We start from the raw sequence: 22,489 nt of genomic DNA on the forward strand, positions 1-22,489 counted from the left end.
GCAAAGTAAGTGACATAAATAAATTAAATTGTATGAAATTAAGAGTATTGAAGTTTCATATGCATCACACAGTAATGTCTGACAATCAGTCCAAAGGTGAGTACCTCTGAGGTGAGATGGGAAAGGGCCAGTACAATTCATCTAGTGAGCCCTAGAACAGCTTTTTTTAAAAAAAATCTCTTCTGTGCCACTCAAGTACTTATTTTCCCACTACCACCATCAACCCTGCTACCACACACACTTTTGCTGATCTGAACTGCAACCATGGGGCGGGTATTTATCCCAGCATCTCCCTGTCCATCCATGTGCTCACCGCCATAATACAGGAGCCAGCAGGTGCCAAAATCAACAGCCTGTCTGCCATGTTTAAATAAATAGTTAAGGGTCAATTAGACTTGATAATATGCTGCCCACACCATAAAACTAAAACCTTTGGCATGGACAGCGGGGTGGGTACAGGAAATCCCACTTTTTGTGTCATTTTTTTTGAGGGGGGGGGGGGGGGGGGGGGGGGAGAGTTTCGCTCTTCGAGGGCTGCCCTTCGCCAATTGCAGGATACTCTCCCCCTTAAATTGACCCCCTCCTCCATTCCTACCCATGCTCTCCCTTAAATCCACCTGTTCCCCAACCCACTACCCCTCTCCCTCACCTACCTGCATCTTCTTGGACAAAGACCCCCCTAAGCTTACCTGCTCCGGGGTTCCAAGGCCATGGGGTACTCCCCATCACAGCTGCCATTGTTGCCTTTTTGGCGCTACCAGGACTGATGGAGCTGGTGGCCAATCGGATTAACCAGAGGGCGGGACCAAGTCCCATTTGGCCCTCATTAATCAGGCCCGCAGCGCTTTGTGTCTCTGGGGCAGCATTGAGTGTATCAGCTATGTCTCTGTATTATTCATCTCAAAGTAATTAGTTGCATACATCTACCATCCTCCTCCTGAGCATATTGTCCTGATTACAATATACAAAAACAAACAAGGAAGTTCATTCATTCCTTCCAATACGACAGGTGTAACCTGCATTTCTATAGATTTATGTCAACTTAGGTAACTACAAACAAAAGTTGATACACTTGCCCAAAATTGTACTTTAAGCGTTCAAGTCATTCGAGTGAAAAGTCCATGACTTTGAACATTATGTGGTTCAATCCAAACTAATGGCATTCTAGAAATGCCGTACTCTACGGTCTCTACGAGTCGGAAAGCTATTGATAGACTCAGGCCGAGCATTTGTGCTTTTCTGTTAATCAGTCAGTGACTTTATTCTTCAGGATTTTGAGATATTATAAAAGGTCAAGTGGATAAAATAAAATAAATAAAACTGGCCGCACACTGAAAATGTCCAACAACCAAATGAGCTTGCAACTTACAGCCTGACCTATCTCTTAGTGCCAAGGAAATGCAGAAGAAATTGACAACAGTATTGTAATGAGGGTTTTAGCCTTTTAAAAAATCCAATTTATTTTCTGATAAAAAGGACCCTTAACACAGAAACATTGTCACAATGAAGATACTTGTGGTGGTAAGCTGACAGGTGTAGGCCAGTGAGTGAGCTTCTTGAGCTTTTTTTGAGGCATGGTTGTTCACTTGAAGATTCTTTAATTAGAATAGCATACTCTTAACATATGCACTCTGCTGTAATTTACAGCATCTGCTAAGTAACCAGGCACAGAAATGATTTAATTATATCACTTGGGCATTTGGAAGCACAATGTAATTACAAATAATAACCATAGCGATGCTAATAAATGTCATTTTGCTCACATGGAGCCAATGTGTCCTGGTAATTAAAGGACCTCAACGAAGGAAATCAACTTGCCATCAAAACATTTGGATAGATTCATTTTCAGATGCGCTCAGTGGGTGCAAGGCACTGTAGGGCTCCAAAATATTTAAGTGCATGGATTATGCCATGAACAGGAAGCAGTAAACTCCAAAGACTATACTACGTCCCTGCTGAACTGTATGATAATTTATTTCATAATTCCTTTCATTAGCTGATACCCAGTACTGTTAGTACGATGCTGCTGCCTTCAGAATATTACTGTATTAATAATGAGGTGGAATGCATTGTGCCAACACAGGAAATAGGAGGCAGGAGCATTCTTGAGAGCTATCTTTACTTAATCCTGATGGATCCTGGGGTGGGATGTGTGACCTTTGTTTACCACGCACTTGTTTGTTCTCCCTGGTGCTTCTCCTGTGGTCAAGCCTTGCTGAAAATGAGGAATCTAAGACTTCCATGCCTCTAAAGCAGTGAATGCAGATTATACTTAAGGGGAGACCTAGTGACATGTAGGATATGCAGGGAAATGTGAGTGCCCAAGGCTGATGGCCTATTGCCACGTAACACAAGTGTGGAGACTGTAAGAGCACTGCACCTATCGTTTTCAACATTTATCAAATGTTAAGGATGCTTGGCACAAGGTTTTGCCTTTCAAATTCATTTTTATGTATTGTTCTTGGGATGCCGGTAACCCTGGTCATGTCACGTTTACCGCCCATATCTGTTGGCCTGAGAAGGTAGTCTTGGACATTCTTCATCGCAATTGCTTTTATAACTAACTGGCTTGCTCAGTCACTTCAGAATGCATCCAGTCAGATTCAACCACTGCAACTGAAGTCACATGTGGACGGGGTGGGAAGAGGGGCAAGTTCTCTTTCCTGTGGGACATCAGTGAACCAAATGATCTTTTACAACAAGCTGGCAACTTTTACATTTGTGGTTCTAATGGAACTTACAAATCACCAGATTTTCTGAACTCAATTTCATAACTCTTTATGGTAGGGTTGACACCTTGCGTCTTAGACCTGTACCAGAATCACTGCGCTGCTATGCTCATAGTAAGTCCAAATTAACAGTATTAAAAAAAAGCCCCCTCCACGTCTGGCGGAGTGACTTGAGAAACTGTTGAGAGAGAAATGGAATTGAACAGCAGCAACTGAAGCAGAATTTGAATTTGTTTTTTCCCCCTTCCACACAACTATTTTTTTTTAAATCGTCAGAAATCTAATTAAATTCTATCAATATAAGAATACATTTCATTTGCGCTTCTCGTCCATCTTTGCTCGGTGTCGAATGAAATGTGCAATGGTCCACTTCAGGACAGATGCCTCCAAACAAGCAAGTACAAAACCTGCAAAAGTTACAAACTGAGAGAACGATTGATCCAAGTACAACCCATGTATTAAAACAAAAATGTGGGTTCCGATCATTACTTTCTGTGCTCCTCCTTGTGTCCCAAAATCTCTTGAGTTATGGAAATTGTTATGATCCCAGCTGATGTTATTATTGGACAAGAATGGAACCTGGCTTATTCAATTTCCTTTAAATCATGGAGGGCATTTGCTGAACAGATTCACAGGAGTCTGTTGTTGACTTTTTAAACAAAAGGATAAAAAACAATGACTATATTACATAACAAAAAGGCTGTAAAGATTTCAACATAGAGACCAAGAAACATTGAAAATAGGAAAAGGAGTAGGCTATTCGGCCTTACGAGCTTGCTCTGCCATTCATTATGATCAGGGCTGACATTTCAAGAGCCTGATCCCGCTTTCCCCCATATCCTTTGATCCCCTTTGCCCCATGAGCTATATCTAACTCCTTCTTGAAAACATACAATGTTATGGCCTCACTCTGTGGGTGAAGAAATTTCTCCTCATCTCAGTCCTAAAAGTTTACTTCATGTCCTTAGACTATGACCCTTGGTTCTGGACACCCCCACCATGAGGAACATCCTTCCTGTATTTATCCTATCTAGCCCTATTAGAATGTTATAGGTTTCTATGTGATTCCCTCTCATTCTTTTGAACTCCAGTGAATATAATCCTAACCGACTCAATCTCTCCTCATGTGTCAGTCCCTGAATTCCAGGAACCATCTGGTAAACCCTTGCTGCATTCCGCCTATAGCCAAAACATCCTTCCTCAGCTAAGGAGACCAAAACTGCACACAATATAGTCAATGGGGCCTCGTCAAGGCCCTGTATAATTGCAGCAAAACATCCCTGCTCCTGTACTTGAATCTTCTCATTACGAAGACAAAAATACCATTTGCCTTCTTCACTGCCTGCTGCACCAGCATGCTTACCTTCAGTGACTGGTGGACTCCCAGGTCTCGCTGCACATCCCCCTTTCTTGATTTTGCCATTCAAATAATAATCTGCCTTCCTTTATGATTCAAACTCACACTTTCTGTTTTATTCCAGCAATACCTTTACAGACCCAACTCCAGTGAAGAGGCACCGCTATTTCCACATCAAGGGTACAACTGGTTCAGTTACAAAGAGGTTTCTTTTCCAATAGACTTCTGACCATTCACTAGATGCCTTCCACATTTGGTAGCTCCCTTGAGACTCACTCTACATTCACAAGGGGATTTTCACAATAATCTCATTGCAGTGTCAATGTAAGCCTACTTGTGGCTTGGATAAAAAAAACTTTAAATTTATTGCTTTAACTTGAGGAATACGTAGGAGTTCATTAAAGTTTTTCTTCAGCAATCTGGCATCATTTTTAGTTAGAGAGCATCTTATATATTTCTGTCTCCACTCTCTTGTATATCCATACCAAATGAAATCAAAACTACTTTCGTTTTCTCTCCCTGTCTGTGTGTGGGTCTTCTCTCTGATCCCCTGTTGCTGGGCAACAGCAGTTTTTCCTACTTTTTGTCTTTGTTTTAACTTCCCTAAACCTCTAGCCCTTCGGTAGCCAATCATAAAACCTCACTAAAAACGCATGTGTACCAACAGGGCCTGGAGACTTCCCAGCTTCATCGAAACACGACTCTAAAATGAAACCAAGTCCAGCTTTCACCTTTCTTAACACACAAATAAAACAATATAAATTAAACTTAAAGCAATATATTGTACTGAAAACCCACAAATACAATTACCGTACCTAAAACTATATCTAGTTCCTAACAGAAACAAATAATGCAATATAATTTCTCAAGGTTTTGTTGGATTCTTAAACTAACTTTAATCCATTCCCTTTACCGCTGCACCAATGAATTTTACAGGTAAGACTATATAATCCAAAACTAATACTTTGCTTGCACTCTTGACTAAGCCCTTTAGCCCTTGTTCCACTCAATATGGCTGATTAATATTTGAACTCTATCTCCCAGCCCTAGTTCTGTAAGTCTTAATACATAAACCTCAGTAAATCACACCAAGGACATCAGAGGATGCCATAAGTCACAAGATTGAAGTTTACCAACATCTGAAACTGAAACACTTAGCTCTTCAAATGATAAATTACTCCTTTTACTTCATGATTAGATTATCTTTTCATTTTTGACATGGCTTAACAACCCCACAATGCATTTGCATCAGTTTCTGGAGAACTTTAGGAGACACAGCTCCATATGTAATGCAATTCAAATGGATTCCCAATATTTTGGGAAACGCATTTGCTGTGCTTTAATTCTTTTTCTTCATTCAAATTTTCTCACCCCTTCGTGTGAAGACCAGGAGTCACTTCCAAGAATCCTGATCCACCTTTGGTAGATCATTCAACCAGCTAAGCTTCCTGTGCAAGCCTGACAGTGAAAGCTAGCCAACTGTTGGGTCTTGATTGAGAATTTTAGCTACGCTCAGCTAAATCTCAGCCCATTCTTATTCAATGTTTACCCATGCTTCTCACAGTAATCACTGGATAGTGATTCGGGGCTCATGGATCCTGGGGGATTTTCTTCTTTCCTTAACCCAAGTTAACTGCAATAGTTTGACAATAATGCCAGCTTGACATCAGCCAACACAGCACAGGCAGAGAATTTGGTCTGTAACAGCAAAGTACATAATCAGGTAATAGTGCAAGCAGACAGCATCCTTGATTCACTTCCCTTGTGAAATAAGTCAGTAAAAATAATTACAAACAGGCACAGTTTCAGGTTGAGGGGGGGGGGGGGGGGGGGGGTGCGGAAGTACAAGGGAGATGCTCGGAGGAAGTTTTTCACGCACAGAGTGGTGGGTGCATGGAATGTGCTGCCAGAGGAGGTTGGTGAAAGCAGGCACATTAGCAACATTTAAGAGGCATCTAGATGGGTCCATGAATAGGGAGGGAATAGAGGATTATGGTCCAAGTAAGGGCAGAAGGTTTTTTAAAATTTCATTGTGGCATCATGATTGGCACAGGCTTGGGGGGCCAAAGGGCCTGTTCTCGTGCTGTACTTTTCTTTGTTCTTTGTAAAACAGTTCATGTTTAAGTTACTGTCACCTAACACAGCACACAATCCCAACCAACTTTTCATATTAATCCATTTTTGCCTTCCATTTTAACACTGTCTCCTCTGTGCAATTGAAATGTTTGATGTGCCAAAAACATACAAAGCACCAAAGTTATTACAAGATGTATTAACCCTTTTAGAAATAACATGTAAATATAGGAAAGTAATCAAACTTTCTGAAAGACTATCCATGTATTTGGCAAGCTTTATTTGTTCATAAGCTTACACCTCAACATTCTTCTGAGCACAGCCACTTATCAAACTCAACCAGATTTACATCTGTTTTATGAAAGGTTGGTAATAGCTTTTTCTCTTCCCATATTCCCTTTTCCTCTCCTGAAGAACATTGCAACAGGCAATGTTCAGCCCCTTGACTCCACTCCACCCCTCGATTAGATGAAGGCTGATCAGCATCTCAACACCTTCAGCTGCCTTTGTTCCACATCTCTCGAGATTGTTATATTTCATTGCAACCCATTCCCTTTTGTTATACAGTAAGTCCTTGTTCCAAGTTGTCTCGCTTAACGTTGTTTTTGTTTTAAAGTAGAATCTTTTTCAGGGTATTTTTTTCTCTGAATTACAGCACAATTTCCATTTTTACACCACCGTGTGTCTTCGCTAATGGCATCCTCATAGCTCACAGTGCACATATGTATTGCATATGGACGTCCTTGCTGTGTATCACCGCGCGTTGGCTCATTCAAAGTCAGGTTCCATGACACTATCAGCACCATTCTGAAGAAAGGTGCGCTTTGAGGGAACTTCGATTTTTAAAATAAATCCCGGAGGCAAAGTGGTGGAGAAAGAATATCCAAAATTTTTTTTTGCAAGCAAAGCATTAAAGCCTAGAATGTACATCTGTGTGAGAAAAGGCCCATTTCTTGACTCTGTTTCAGGAATGCCTGTGGTGGGTGAGACACACAAGTCACTAAGGTCTGCTGGAGAGCGGTATCTGCCATTGTGCACGAATGCCGTAAAATTGCTTTCATATCTCAGGGCCGGCAGCGAACCATTCAGGAGGCTGACTCTTTAATCTGGCCAAAGTCTGGCCCTTCCGTCAAGACAGCGGTAGATGAGGCAGAAACCATGTTAAAATCCGAGAGAGAGATATTTGCAATAGCACCGAGGCTCTAAATCACTCAAAGCCACCTCCACTGAAACATTCAGGACGTCCTCAAGGAATCCCTGAAGAGGTCAAACATCTCTACCAACTCACGGCGACTGACCAAAATGGAAAAAGGTTAATCAAAAAAAGCAGCAAACACAGACTGTGTCGGGAACATGAAGAGGCTAACTCAAGGCAACAAAAAGAGGGCAAAAATCTCCAAGCAACTCATCTGACATTCCAAGCAACACCTGCCCACTCATATGGCAGAGTCTCGAGATTGTGCATTAGACTTATCAGCCATCTCAGAATCCACCGAGCAGGGATGGAAATCATCCCGGAACATGAATGACTGCCTCAAAAGAAAGAGAAACTGATGAGTGTTACCCAATTTGAATTTATCCAATTTTTCTTTGATATTTAGTGATTTATTTTATTTTGCAAATTATTTCACCTAGAAATGCACAGTGCTGCACGTGTGGTACAGTATTTCAGTTTGTACATTGGACAGTTCTCACCTGGATGTAACAAAGGAACCCATTTCCGGCTTTAACATCAATTCCTATGGGAAACCCATGTTTCACTTAAAGTCATTATTTTCAGGAACACAACCGCAACCTGAAGTGAGAGCGACATGGCTGCCATCAACCATATGTGCTGCTTATTAGGCAATGAGCATCAGCAAGCTACTGAACTGTTTGCACCATTTGATGTTCCCACTCTACTCAGTAGCAGGGGTCACTGGCTTTCAGAAGTGCAATTGTAGCACATTTTGTCCCTCCAAATACAGAGTAATATTACATCCATGCTTAACCATCAGGACTTGTGGTCGAATTCAGAAGGATGAACAATGCTCAGGGATCTACAGCTACTCATTTTCTGAACGTTGTACTTTTAATTGAACTGAAAACAATAACTGGCAGACTGCACCTACACAAACATTGTCATTTTACTTACACGGGCTGGATGAGTGGCAAAGCATTTCATGAACTTCAGTTGCTTTTAACAGTTTCTCAGGAGTGATTCACAATCACTGACATTTAAAAAATGTTCTCGTTTGTACACAGAGATGAATAATTGCTCCATCAAAAATCTGTAAAAGTATGACCCCGCCACCTGCTCCCTCCACACACAAACTGCATTTACTGAATTCACACAAGACCTTTTTGTGGAAATGGCAGAGAAGAGATACTTTACTGGAACAATTCAAAGGGATAGTACCTGAATCTACTCGAATGATTCGGAGGAGCAGTCTCGTAATTGATTTACTTAACATTTTTCCTGCAGTGTTGTCCGATGATGAATATCCCATATATTATTGTCTAACTAATTTCCTTTGGCCCAGAGATAAAACTTATTATTGAACACAATTTGCTGTTTGGCAAATTTAAATTTCTGAAATAAAGATAATTTTATATTCCACTTCTCAGAAGCTTTAATTAGACAACAAGTCAAGCTCAACTTGGCTGAGTCGGTACACCCATGGCTCTGCAGACAGAAGTTTGTTCCTTCATTTTCTTTGGCTATGAAATGCTTTGGAATATCCCAATGATGCGAAAAACACCACACAGGAAGCAACTTTCAGAAGGAATAATAGATGGCTTTCCTCGATACTGTATTAAATGTTCTGCATTTTTGTGATCTTCCTGTCTGAAAAAAATGTATTTCCTATTCTCACATTTTGTGTCAACTTTTCTTATTATGAATTCCTATGTCTGCATTTACAATAGATATTTCCCACGTGAACCAGTCACATTGCAATTAAACTCACTCACTAGGGTGATGATCTAGCAACTCAATTCTGCCCTTCCAGATCCTCAGGCTGTACTGCAGAGAAACCTTTATGCTCCGATCATCTTTGCTTCTGGAATTGCCATGCCCTTCGCTAGTCAACTAGAAATTAGATTACAAAATCCCATATTTGTATAAAAAAGAAGAATGTATGACTTCAAAATGGAGACTGAATTATGCCTGCATGCCCTGGTCCAGTCGGTTAAGAAAACTTCATCTGAAGTTTACATTTGATCATAGATAATGCCACAGGAGTCTGACACATTATATGAAGTTTAACATAGGAAGAACAAAGTTTTGTAACAAAGGATGTTGAAAATTAAATTCAATAAATTTCTAGCCAGCATCTGAATTTCAAGTTTAGATCAAAACTTTAATATTACTCTATTCAAAATTTTTAGCATTTAGAAACATACAAGATGAGAAATTATAGTTGAAGTTAGCAAATGGACATTTGACGTTTTTTTACATGGCATTTCCCCGGTTGCTACTTTAAAGTATGCACAATTCTCAACGGGATTAAAATACCACTGAGATGGAGATGTTATTAGCGCTATTGAGAGACACTTGCTCTTCAATAATCTGCTTCGTGGGCCTCAATTTGAATTCTGCCAAGATCACGGAGTTCTAGAGTCAGAGTTTTTACAGCACAGAAATAGCCCCTACGGCCCATCATGTCCACACCAGCCATCAAGCACCTATCCGAATCCCATTTTTCAGCACTTGGCCTGAGGCCTTGTAAGCATTTCAAGTGGTCACCTAAATAGTTCTTAAATATTGTGAGGGTTGCTGCCTCTACCACCCTTTCAGGTAGTGAGCTCCAGATTCCCACCACCCTCTGGTTGAAAACCTATTCCTCACATCTCCTGCAAACCTCCTGCCCCTTACCTTAAATCTATAGACCTCGTACCTTTGTCTAAACATAGCTACAAGAGCTAAATTCCAGAGGTGACGCAAGAATAACTACCCTTGATGTCAAGGTAGTATTCATTGCAGTACCAAGGAGCTACCATAAGACTGAAGACAATTGGTACCAAGGTCATAACCTTTTTGGAATTATACCTGGCACAAAACACGATAGTTGTGAGTATTCAAAGCCAATCATCTGAGGTCCAGGATATTGCACAGCATTCAACTATGTATGCAATTCAAAAGATAATGAAGCATGCCCACATGTAGCAAAGCCTGCACAACATCTAGACATTGGCTAGGGTATGACAAGTAACATCCATGCCACACAATGCCATCAACAGAGAACTTAAATCATCACCCTTGGACATCCAATAGCTGAGACCTCATTGTCAACATTCTGATGTGTTACAATTAGCCACAAACTAAACTGAAGCAGACACATAAGTGCCATGAGGTAGTGGAGTAGGCCAATGGCTGAGTACTCTACATTGAGTAGCTCACTTCCTGACTTCAACACCTAGAAGCCACATATTAGGAGTGTGAATGAAATATTCTACACTTGTCTGGACAGCTGAAACAATATTCAAGAAGCTTGGCAACATTCAGGACAAATTAGACCATTTGCTTGGTCCCTCATCCACCAACCTAAACATCCACCATCACTACCAGGGTACTAAGGCTGCAGCTTATACTATCAATCTGATGCGATATAACAACAGGTAGAGGCATTTTTGGCAACACCTCCAACACCAAGGAGGAGAAATGCAGGGGAAGATCACCACCTCAAAATTTCTCTCCAGTCACACATCATCCTGACTTGGAAAAATAGAGTTCCCACCATCGGAACTGCCCACGTCTATCTTGGGTAAGATATATTTTATTACCATGATTGACAATTACTGCTGCAAAGCGTTAGTCAAGGCAACCATTTTGGACAGAAACAAATATTCAAAGATTGGTTCAGACCTCGTCACTTAATTACCTCCAAATGATGGCAAATAATACTGACAGTGCTTAAAAACTGGGTGAATGGGGGAAGCTTCAAAATGTCAATTAATTTAAAAAAATAATTGATTGCTAACAGAAGGTTACAGAGGTTAAGATGATATCCAAAGTACTTTACGATTTAAATTCTTTTTCAAGAGTTTATTTGTTGGTAGTAGTTTAATATCAATGCTACTGCTTCAGTACCCTTAATAACCAACTAAGGTTCATATACACCATCCAACGTGGACAGAAGGCATTAGCATCAACTTAGCCACTGGAAGCAAGCTGGGATTGTTTCAATGTCCATTCATTGTCACTGGGTCAAAAATCCTACAACTCCTAACATCACAGCATCATGGAAGCACCTGGACTACACAGACTGCAATGGTTCAAGATGGCGCATCATCACATTCTTGAAGTGACAGATTTTAGACACAAATTTCTGGCTTGCCAGAGGCGCCACCCACATCCCCAAGAATGAATAAAAAGAAAGTGGCTTTAAATCAGTTCTTACACGGGCAGTGCTGTCATTGCACACGGGCAGTGCTGTCATTGCACACGGGCAGTGCTGTCATTGCACACGGGCAGTGCTGTCATTGCACACGGGCAGTGCTGTCATTGCACACGGGCAGTGCTGTCATTGCACACGGGCAGTGCTGTCATTGCACACGGGCAGTGCTGTCATTGCACACGGGCAGTGCTGTCATTGCACACGGGCAGTGCTGTCATTGCACACGGGCAGTGCTGTCATTGCACACGGGCAGTGCTGTCATTACATTATACACTTCACGTGTGATAATGCTCACAGGAGGAGGATTAACATTACTGAGCACTTATTGAGAAATGATCTGTAGATGATTGCCAGATAATTCCTTGTATTATGAGAAATGTTGCGCTGTGTGTATGTATGTGAGGGGTTATAAGAATATTAAATTAGTGTTTGATTGCTTCGTGATGTTTAACAAGATACGACTGAGTAAAACTTTCCACTTTTTTTTTTGAGTCAAATAACCTTAATATATTTACCACTTACATTGAGTTTCCTGCCCACATTGTACAACCAAATCCATGGTGCCAGCCTTGAATATAATCAGTTTTGCCGTAGGAGCATACTATGTTAGCAAACCTTTTTCTCTCGTCTGAGACTTTATTTCTTGAGGAGTGGAATAAAAACATTTGCAACTACAATAGCAAAACATAATATAATGCATTTCCCAATAATACACTTCCCTGAAGTACAGCAATCATCTTGCATTGTCATAGCTAATGGAAAAGACTGCAATCAATCCACAGGGAATTAAATTAAATTTTTGACGAGCCATCGCCTCTCTATATTTCTTCTAAAGATTGCTTCTGAGAATTTAAAAGGAATGTCACATCAATATGTAGTGTACATATAATTTCAGACAGTGTAAAAAAATCAAAAATAGCTTTAAAGCTAGCTGCCAGAACTACAAAAGACATATTAATTGATTTCTCCCCATCCACCACTTCTTAACTACAAAGTATGCTGTTGCTGACAGTAGGGGGGACAAAAGTTTGAGAAAATTAAGATAAAGCTTTCTTGATGGTCTGCCACACCGAATTGTTCATTTCCAAATTCTGCCATAAGCTCATTGCATGCTTTGTTTTAGCGTGTCACACACATTTCTGAAGCTCTCAAATAAACATCTATCTCATGGTGCTTACAGTTAAAAGCACTGCTGAGGCGCCTTCCACTCTGGGAAAAAGATAACACATTTCTAGTGACTAATTGTTCCAGAAGGTTTGCAGTGTCACTGTTCACTGACCCAAATGGGAGGAAAAGATCCTAGCTTCGATCTCCAAATTGTGCAGAGTTCAGTTGATCTCAACTGGAGTGACACTAGAGGCACCTTAATGGTCAAAAGTGCTCTGGATTAGAAAGGGCAAAATAGGCCAAGAGTTCTTGCTACTGATCAACAACCAGCAGTTCCTAATGCAAGTACAAATGTCCTTCAGAACAACATATCAAATTCCCTGTCAAGGCTCCAGCATGAATAATGGCCACTTGGGTAAAATATTGGAAGATACCCATATTTACAGAACTGCACCCCTGAAGGCATCAAAGTCAATACCTACAAGAGAGGTTAGGAAAATATGTAGAGTCATAGAGGTTCACAGCATGGAAACAGGCTCTTCGGCCCAACTTGTCCTGAGCTAATCCCAATTGCCCGCATTTGGCCCATACCCCTCCATACCCATCATACCCATGTAACTATCTAAATGTTTTTTAAAAGACAAAATTGTACCCGCCTCTACTACCTCTGGCAGCTTGTTCCAGACACTCACCACCGTGTATGTGAAAAAATTGCCCCTCTGGACACTTTTATATCTCTCCCCTCTCACTGTAAACCTATGCCCTCTAGTTTTAGACTCCCCTACCTTTGGGAAAAGATATTGACTATCTAGCTGATCTGTGCCCCTCATTATTTTATAGGCCTCTATAAGATCACCCCTCAGCCTCCTCTGCTCCAGAGAAAAAAGTACCAGTCTATCCAGCCTCTCCTTATAACTCAATCCATCAAGTCCTGGTAGCATTCTTGTAAATCTTTTCTGCACTCTTTCTAGTTTAATAATATCCTTTCTATAATAGGGTGACCAGAATTGCACACAGTATTCCAAGTGTGGCCTTACCAATGTCTTGCACAACTTCAACAAGACGTCCCAACTCCTGTATTCAATGTTCTGACCGATGAAACCATGCATGCCGAATGCCTTCTTCACCACTCTGTCCACCTGTGACTCCACTTTCAAGGAGCTATGAACATGTCCCCCTAGATCTCTTTGTCCTGTAACTCTCCCCAATGCCCTACAATTAACTGAGGAAGTCCTGGTTCAATCTACCAAAAGGCATCACCTCGCATTTGTCTAAATTAAACTCCATCTGTCATTCGTCAGCCCACTGGCCCATTTGATGAAGATCCCGTTGCAATTGGATATAACTTTCTTCACTGTCCACTATGCCACCAATCTTGGTGTCATCTGCAAACTTACTAACCATGCCCCCTATATTCTCATCCAAATCATTAATATAAATGACAAATAACAGTGGACCCAGCACTGATCCCTGAGGCACACCGCTGGTCACAGGCCTCCAGTTTGAAAAACAACCCTCTACAACAACCCTCTGGCTTCTGTCAAGAAGCCAATTTTGTGTCCATTTAGATACCTCACCCTGGATCCGTGAGATTTAAGCTTATGCAAGAACCTACCATGTGGTACCTTGTCAAAGGCCTTGCTAAAGTCCATGTAGACAACATCAACTGCACTGCCCTCATCTACCTTCTTGGTGACCCCTTCAAAAAGCTCAATTAAATTTGAGACACATGATTTTCCACTGACAAAGCCATGCTAACTGTCCCTAATCAGTCCTTGCGTCTCTAAATACTTGTAGATCCTGTCTCTCAAAATGCCTTCCAACAATTTCCCCACCACCGATGTGAGGCTCACTGGCCTGTAGTTCCCAGGCTTTTCCCTGCAGCCCTTTTTAAACAAAGGCACAACATTTGCCACTCCTCAATCTTCAGGCACCTCATCCGTGAACTACCGATGATTCAAATATCTCGGCTAGGGGACCCGCAATTTCCTCCCTCGCCTCCCACAATGTCCTGGGATACACTTCATCAGGTCCCAGGGATTTATCTACCTTGATGTGCTTTAAGACTTCCAGCACCTCCTTCTCTGTAATATGTACACTCCTCAAGACTTCACTATTTATTTCCCCAAGTTCCCCAACATCCATGCTTTTCTCAACAGTAAATACTGATGAGTTTGCAAGTTTGCACATTCTCCTCGTGTCTGCGTGGGTTTCCTCCGGGTGCTCCAGTTTCCTCCCACAGTCCAAAGATCTGCGGGTTCGGTTGATTGGCCATGCTAAAAATCGCACTTAGTGTCCTGAGATGCATAGGTTAGAGGTAAATATGTCGGGATGTGGGAGGTAGGGCCTGGGTGGGATTGTGGTCGGTGCAGACTCGATGGGCCGAATGGCCCCTTTCTGTACTGTAGGATTTCTATGAAAACTTCTATTCTATGAGAAATATTCATTTAGGATCTCAACCATCTCTTGGGGATCCGCACACATAGATGACCTTGTTGATCCTTAAAAGGCCCTACTCTCTCCCTTGTTACTCTTTTGCCCTTTATGTATTTGTAGAAGCTCTTTGGATTCTCTTTTGCCTTATCTGCCAAAAGAATCTGGTGTCCCCTTTTTGCCCTCCTGATTTCCTGATGTAATGCAAACATATCTATATATAGGGGAATTTCTCCAATTGCACATTACATTGCTCCTTTATACTAAAGATAGAAGCTTCATGTACGATTGCAGTGATCAGTTTAATGTTTACTGGGATCTTCCCATTCTATTCAGGGGCTAAAAAGAATGATTCACTTTTGAAGACAGCAGCCATTTAACAGCTACGACTCTTTCCACAGTACTTCCAATATATTGAGGGTCCACAGCAAGGACAGTGATTAGAGCTCTGATGGTGACAGTTTGAAGGTACCAAACAGCTTTGGACTTCCAAGAAAGGGCACAAAAAACAGCAGGTCAATATCCTTTTTATGCGATGGGGGCCATAGCTATTGATGTCCTGGTGAGACAATGAGTCGAAGAGGACTCGGTGTCAGAGGAGGAGATTTTGAGAGCCTATGATAACTATTTCAGCCTTCAGAACAATCTGTTCATCGAAAGGGCAAGATTCAACTGAAGGAGCCAAAAGGCCGGGTGAATCCATCAATTAATTTATTAACGAATTTCATACACTGGCCAGCAGTTGCAGCTATGGAGCTATGAAGCACAAGTTAATCTGCAATCACATTGCGCTTGATGATGCACCGTTGGACTTCTTGAAAACCAAGGAGGATTTAACATTCGAGATGGCTGAACAATTTGTAAGGCAGACAGAGCTGCAAAAACACAATTGGGGTGTATTTTGGGCAGATGTCAAGGCTCAGGAAGGGTGGATCCAGCATTTAGGCCCAAAGTCGGGGGACTGGCACACCAAAGTCCCACAATAAAGCCCGGTAAAACCGCCAAAGGGGCAGCAAGACCCCTTCCAACTATTTTAAAATGTTTCAGATGGGGCGCCAAAAAGCAGCATCACCACAAAGAAGGCCCAGTAGGGGGAGCCAAATGTTTTCTCTGTGACAAGACTGGACTGGAGTGGACATTTTAAACAATTTTGAAGAACTGAAGCACAATTTAAGGGAAAAAAGCAGAAACAAGATTCCCACCATTTTGAAGTCCTGGAAATTGGAACCACAGCATTTCAATCTGATGATTTATTGGGAGAAATCAAAGATTCTGATGAGCAGTTTTGGTCTGCAGAGTTGGAAGAACAAGGATACAAAATAGAATTTAAACAGGACTTCGGGGCTTGGGTCAAAGTCTTTTCGGACAAATTAGACTGGCTTCAGGAAGAAGCAACCTTGTCATCTAAAATAAAATTATATGGCCCAGGGAAACAGGGTCAATTTACTGTAACAGCCAGAGATGAAGATAAAGAAATTAATGAAACTCTTTGGGTGGGATTTTCCAGCCACCCTCGCCCCAAAACTGGAAAATCCCACCCGAGGTCAACGGACCTTTGCGTGGTCTGCTCCCGCCCACTCTGATTCCTGAGGCAGGTGGGATGGGAAAATTCCCCGCTTTATATCTCAAAATCATCAAATTTCTCTAATCAGCAGGACAGTGTGTTTAGGACTTGGTCTTTTACAAAAGATCGATGAGGGAACAATAGATGACAGTGGAGTAATATTCATAAATTTCCAAAGTTGTTCCAAGGAGTGGAAAAGCTGTAACTGCAGCAAAAATTGAAGTCATCTAATGACGCAGTAAGTTAGTCTTTACTGGAGAAACACAATTCATTGAACCAGAGGAGATTTCAGATCTCTCACTTCTCTTCGGAGACAGGTTCCAAGAGGCAAAAATTGGATGCACATAGATGGTGACCATTCGCTAAAGGAGCTTCTAGACCTTGATTGGTTCTTTCAGGAGAGAGTTCAAGAGAATGAAGCCACCGTGGAGGCAGATGATCTGTTGGAAGAAGAAGTTACTCGGATTCCACTATCAATGATCGTGAAGACTTGGTTGTCTCTTTTGAGAATACTCCTTTGTGGGAGAAGGTAATAAAGAGGTGAATTTGTCTACTTATTCCGTTGAACCTACCAATGACATGCATCAACAATTGCAAGCAGCCAGCAAAAAGCTATCCAGGGAGAATGAGATGTTTATCTTCAAATTAGATCAAAGTTCAGAGTTTGATTCGGAAATTTATTCCATTGTTCATGATGGTACAATCCTACTTTCTCCTGCTGACCCTGAGATCCCATTGCCTACAGTGGAGTAGCCTCATACTGAAGCAAGTGTGGGAATGAGACAACATACCGAAAGTGAAATTCCTACCTTAATAGTAGTAGGGAAGTCCTGAACGGTTATCTCTTGATTCAATTTTTCCTTGATTGTTTTTTACTGTCGTTATATTCAGGTCATTGTAAGAAGTCACAGCACAAGATCCAGCTGCTGTGAGAAGCTGCTATCTTCCAAGCAGAAGATAAGGAAATACACAAGTTGTACGTGTCCTCCAAGAGAGCCATGGGCACTCTGGGGGGATTGAAGCCTTTGGCCAAAGTGACTTGGGAGGTCAGAGTTTGATAAAAGGAGGAGATGGCCCACAACCCACCCTCAGATATTTGAATGGTAGTTGACTTCTGTCGGTTAATGGGTTAAGAAATACGAGTTTGAATTATTTAACTTTCGGTCTCATTTTATGTGCCTTCTTGTATTCGGTAAGAAGTCTCACAACACCAGGTTAAAGTCCAACAGGTTTATTTGGTAGCAAATACCATAAGCTTTCGGAGCACTGCTCCTTCGTCAGATGGAGTGGAAATGTGTTCTCAAACAGTGCAAACAGCCAAAATCAAGTTGCAGAATACTGATTAGAATGCGAATCCTACAGCCAGCCAGGTCTTAAAGGTACAGACAACGTGGGTGGAGGGAACATTAAACACAGGTTAAAGAAATGTGTATTGTCTCCAGACAGAACAGCTAGTGTGTTTTATTATAGAATCTCACTAGCTGTTCTGTCTGGAGACAATACACATTTCTTTAACCTGTGTTTAATGTTTCCTCCACCCACATTGTCTGTACCTTTAAGACCTGGCTGGCTGTAGGATTCGCATTCTAATCAGTATTCTGCAACTTGATTTCTGTGTCTGTTTGCACTGTTTGAGAGCACATTTCCACTCCATCTGACGAAGGAGCAGTGCTCCGAAAGCTTATGGTATTTGCTACCAAATAAACCTGTTGGACTTTAACCTGGTGTTGAGAGGCTTCTTACCATGTTCACCCCAGTCCAACGCCGGCATCTCCACATCATGACCTTCTTGTATTTCCAGGGTTAGTTACATTTCTGAAATTAACTCATTAGCATCATCCAAGCGTTGTTTTAAGATTGGGGTTAATGAGGACAAAAGCTTTCTGTGACAAACCTGCAAAATAAAACTCGAATTAATTATGTTTTATGAACCCACAGACCGTTATTTGTAATGTGATTCAATTAACATTTTCCTTGCATTTTGTGATGCTAGTTTTTATTTTTTGCATGCACTGAGAGACCAGAGTGGTTCATTACGTCCATTCATCTGCCATTTGAAAATGCCGACACCCTCTGCCACATATTATAGTCACACATTGGAGAGGATTCCAGAACCTTTGAATGAGCGAATGATTTGGCCTGATCTCCAACTGAATTACTGCAGAGTGTCCTTGGTGGTGCTCGTGCTATCTGAGCAAATCCAAAATCAGAGGAAAATGCAACCTGATGATTAATTTTGAACTCTATCTACGTTTACATGCAAATAAGAATTGCTTTAAATAGAATTCATATGTTCAGAACATAATGAGATTACAAAATGCAAACAGCTAACAGGAATGAGACCAGTTATGATTCGTGCTTCACCTTGTCTGCAGGGAGACAATGGAGGGGGGGGGGGGAAGGTTGCACTTAGGATACACCTTCACCGTGCAGACTGCAATGATTGAAGGTGGGGCAGTTTCTGAGGTTCATGATTTTCTGGAACTTTCCGGAGGCAGTGGAAAAAGAGTCTTTGAATATTTTTAAGGCAGAGCTAGAGAGATTCTTCATTGACAAGAGGGTGAAAGGTTATCGGGGGTCGGCAGGAACATGGGGTTGATGTTACAATCACTTCAGCGATGATCTTACTGAAATCTATGCAGGCTCAAGTTCCAACTCCTGCTCCTAAATTTGAGAGTTCATATGACAGAGATCCTGCAATTATGATGTTGTGAAACAGCTTCAATTTCAATAAAATTAAGTCCTGCAAAAAAAACCCAGAAGGTACAGCCCTGGACTTTTAAGGTGTCAAAACGCGAGTTAAAACCAGATCTTTCGACCAATCTTTTAGTCACCTGTTCTATTTAGCATAGTCAATCCACCTAACCCACACATCTAAAGATGTGCGGGTTAGGTGGATTGGCCATGCTAAATTGCCCTTAGTGTCAGGGAGACGAGCCAGGGTAAATGCATGGGGTTATGGGGATAGGGCCTGGTGGGATTGTGGTTGTTGCAGACTCGATGGGCTGAATGGCCTCCTTCTGTCCACTGTACGATTCTATGGTTCTAATATCTCCTTATGAGTCTTGGTGTCAAATTTTGTTTGTGAAAGTTCTTGTGAAATGCTTTGGGACTTTTCACCATGTTAAGGTTGCTATATGAATGCAACTTGTTGCAGCCCAGTCTTGACTGAAAAACACATCTGGGGCGGGATTCGCCAGCCGCAGTCATCTCAAAACCGGAGAACAGCACCTGAGGTCAATGGACCTTTGCATGGTCCGCTCCCCCCGTCCGCTCTGGTCTTGTCCCTTCCAGGTCAGTGGATGTATTTCTGATATTCAGGGCTATGTTTGATTATTCAAGTGGAGTGATGATTGATCTAAAGATAGAGGCATTGTGCCAAGAGACTGTGGAAGATGCTGGATAGAAGATTTTCGTACCTTATGGTCACATTTACTTTGCACAGATAGCATCCAGAATTAAAGCGGTTATAAAGAGTAAAACGCAAGTGTAAGTTCTAAATTTTGTCCAAATTTTTAACCTTTCAAGGACGGGACGGGAGAATTCCGGCCCTGGATTTTGTTAGGGAAGGGTTTGTCCATCTGTAGGAGGCTGGCTTGGCAAAGGTGAAGGCTCCTTCGTGCAACCTTCAAAGATAAATCCTAGCACCCTAGCTGCAAAATAATATGGGTCATTACCTCCAGAAATATCTGTGGGGATCAAGTGCCGAGAATAAAAAAAGCATGGAAACTTCTACATTAGCAATCACACGTAGCCTGAATTTTAAAAGATAAAAGTTGCCAAAGTGCCAGAGAATCACAGGCTTCTCGCCCCTTTGACAAGAGAGAGCTGACTGGTGGTGATTTAACCTGAGGGTGACCACACCTCAATTGAGGGGCAAGGTTGCAAAGGCTCATGGATAACTCAGCCGGTATGGGAATGGAACCCACACTGTTGGCGTTACACCGTATCACAAACCAGCCATCCAACCAACTGAGCTAACAACCCCCCATTTTAAAACAACACTGATTCAAAAGGTCTTGGATATTTTAATTTTCCTTTATGTAATGATTAACCCTCGGAAAGCTGAGCTCAGTTTTGTGCTTCCCGACAGTGTCATGGACCCACTTTAAATAAGTGCCGATTCCTTTGATTAAAAACCTGCAAGTTAACCCACAATCAAGGCTTTTAGCTCCTTTAATGGATAGAATTCTTTTAAAATATTTGTAATCAATCACTGCATGTTCTCCACAATTTGATCAATCCTTGAAAAGTTAAAAATTTGGACAAAATTTAGAACTTACACTTGCGTTTTACTCTTTATAACCGCTTTAATTCTGGATGCTATCTGTGCAAAGTAAACATGACCATAAGGTACGAAAATCTTCTATCTAGCATCTTCCACAGTCTCTTGGCACAATGCCTCTATCTTTAGATCAATCATCACTCCACTTGAATAATCAAACATAGCCCTGAATATCAGAAATACATCCACTGACCTGGAAGGGACAAGACCAGAGCTTTCAAATGGTTTTCTTTCTAATCACAAAAAAGAATTTGACGAGAGGACTTATGTGGGATAAGAAAGATAATCCCAGATAGAACTGGGGAATACAGCGAAGAAAGGGGATTATCTGCTGACCTTGTTTTGATCACATACCATACTGTAACTCAGTTATCCATAGCGTACAATCAAAACAAGTCCTGAAACAGTATCTGTATGACAGTCCCATCATACCCCTCATCAAGCTGAACAATAAACTTGCATCCCACTGACTGAGAGCAAAGTTGCAACTGAACAGCACCTTTTGGAGTAGAATAGATGCCCGGGGAGGAACGATAAGGTTGTAAGATACTGAGCAGCTTAAAGATCAGAAAACATGTGACTGAGGCTCGAGTCGCTTTTAAGCTCAAGGCTTGGTTCTCGCCTTGACCTTTGTCCTGAATGGCACAGTAAATTTATAACCCTGTATTTGGGACAAACATTTTACGACTATGACGTGCTTTGTCCCCACTCCTCCCACTACAGTTATTGAAAATCTGGGGCAGGTGTACTGGAGGAGGGCAGCATACACACTGCATCAGATTTTCCAAATCAGAAAATATAATTACAAATTACATGCTGGCTGCTTAGAATGACTTTGATATCACCTTGGAAATAAATTAATGAAAGGACAGGCTGTGGCTGCCATTTTTGACAATGTTTACAACAATCTAGCTTTACTACAAAAACCATACCTCCAACATCCACAGCCTCCTCTTCGCTGATCCCAAACAGGAGAGGATACATTGCATTAAAATTTCTTGGGGTTGTGGTTGGGGGAGTTGGTAGTGGTGATGCATTGTTTGGTCACACTGCAAATTATCCAACACAACATATCCTAGACCACTGCTACACAAATATCAAACATGTCTACCACTCGCCCACGCTTTGGCAAATCAGACCACAAGGCTGCGCTCCTGCTCCCGACTTACAAGCAAAAACTGAAACGGGAGAATCTGTTAAAGAAAGTCGTGCAATGTTGGTCTGAGGAATCAGATGATCTCCTACAGGACTGCTTAGAATCAGTAGACTGGTCAATATTTAAAAACTGTGACCAGCCTGAACGTGTACGCCACTACAGTAATTGACTTCATTAGTAAGCGTGTAGTAAGTGTGTGCCAAAGAAACAAATCCGTGCGGTTCCCAACTGGAAACCATGGAAGAACAGGGATATCCACTGCTTCCTGAAGTCCAGTTCTGAGGCGTTCAATCAGGCGACCCTGACCAAAATAAGAAAGCCAGATGTGATCTATGAAGATACATCAAAGATGCCAAAAGACAGTACCGGACCAATCTAGAGTCCCAGGCTCACCACGTGGACTCCCA

The 22,489-nt window shown here is 41.6% G+C and overlaps 1 protein-coding gene across 3 annotated transcripts in view; it reads right to left on the reverse strand.

The window, feature by feature from the left end:
- The window catches only part of exoc4 (exocyst complex component 4), a 516,360-nt gene that overhangs the window by 212,441 nt on the left and 281,430 nt on the right, over positions 1-22,489 (reverse strand). The gene's annotated exons all lie outside the window — the stretch shown is intronic.

Source organism: Mustelus asterias, chromosome 19 (assembly GCF_964213995.1).
Source record: "Mustelus asterias chromosome 19, sMusAst1.hap1.1, whole genome shotgun sequence".
In the NCBI taxonomy this organism is placed as follows: Eukaryota; Metazoa; Chordata; class Chondrichthyes; order Carcharhiniformes; family Triakidae; genus Mustelus; species Mustelus asterias.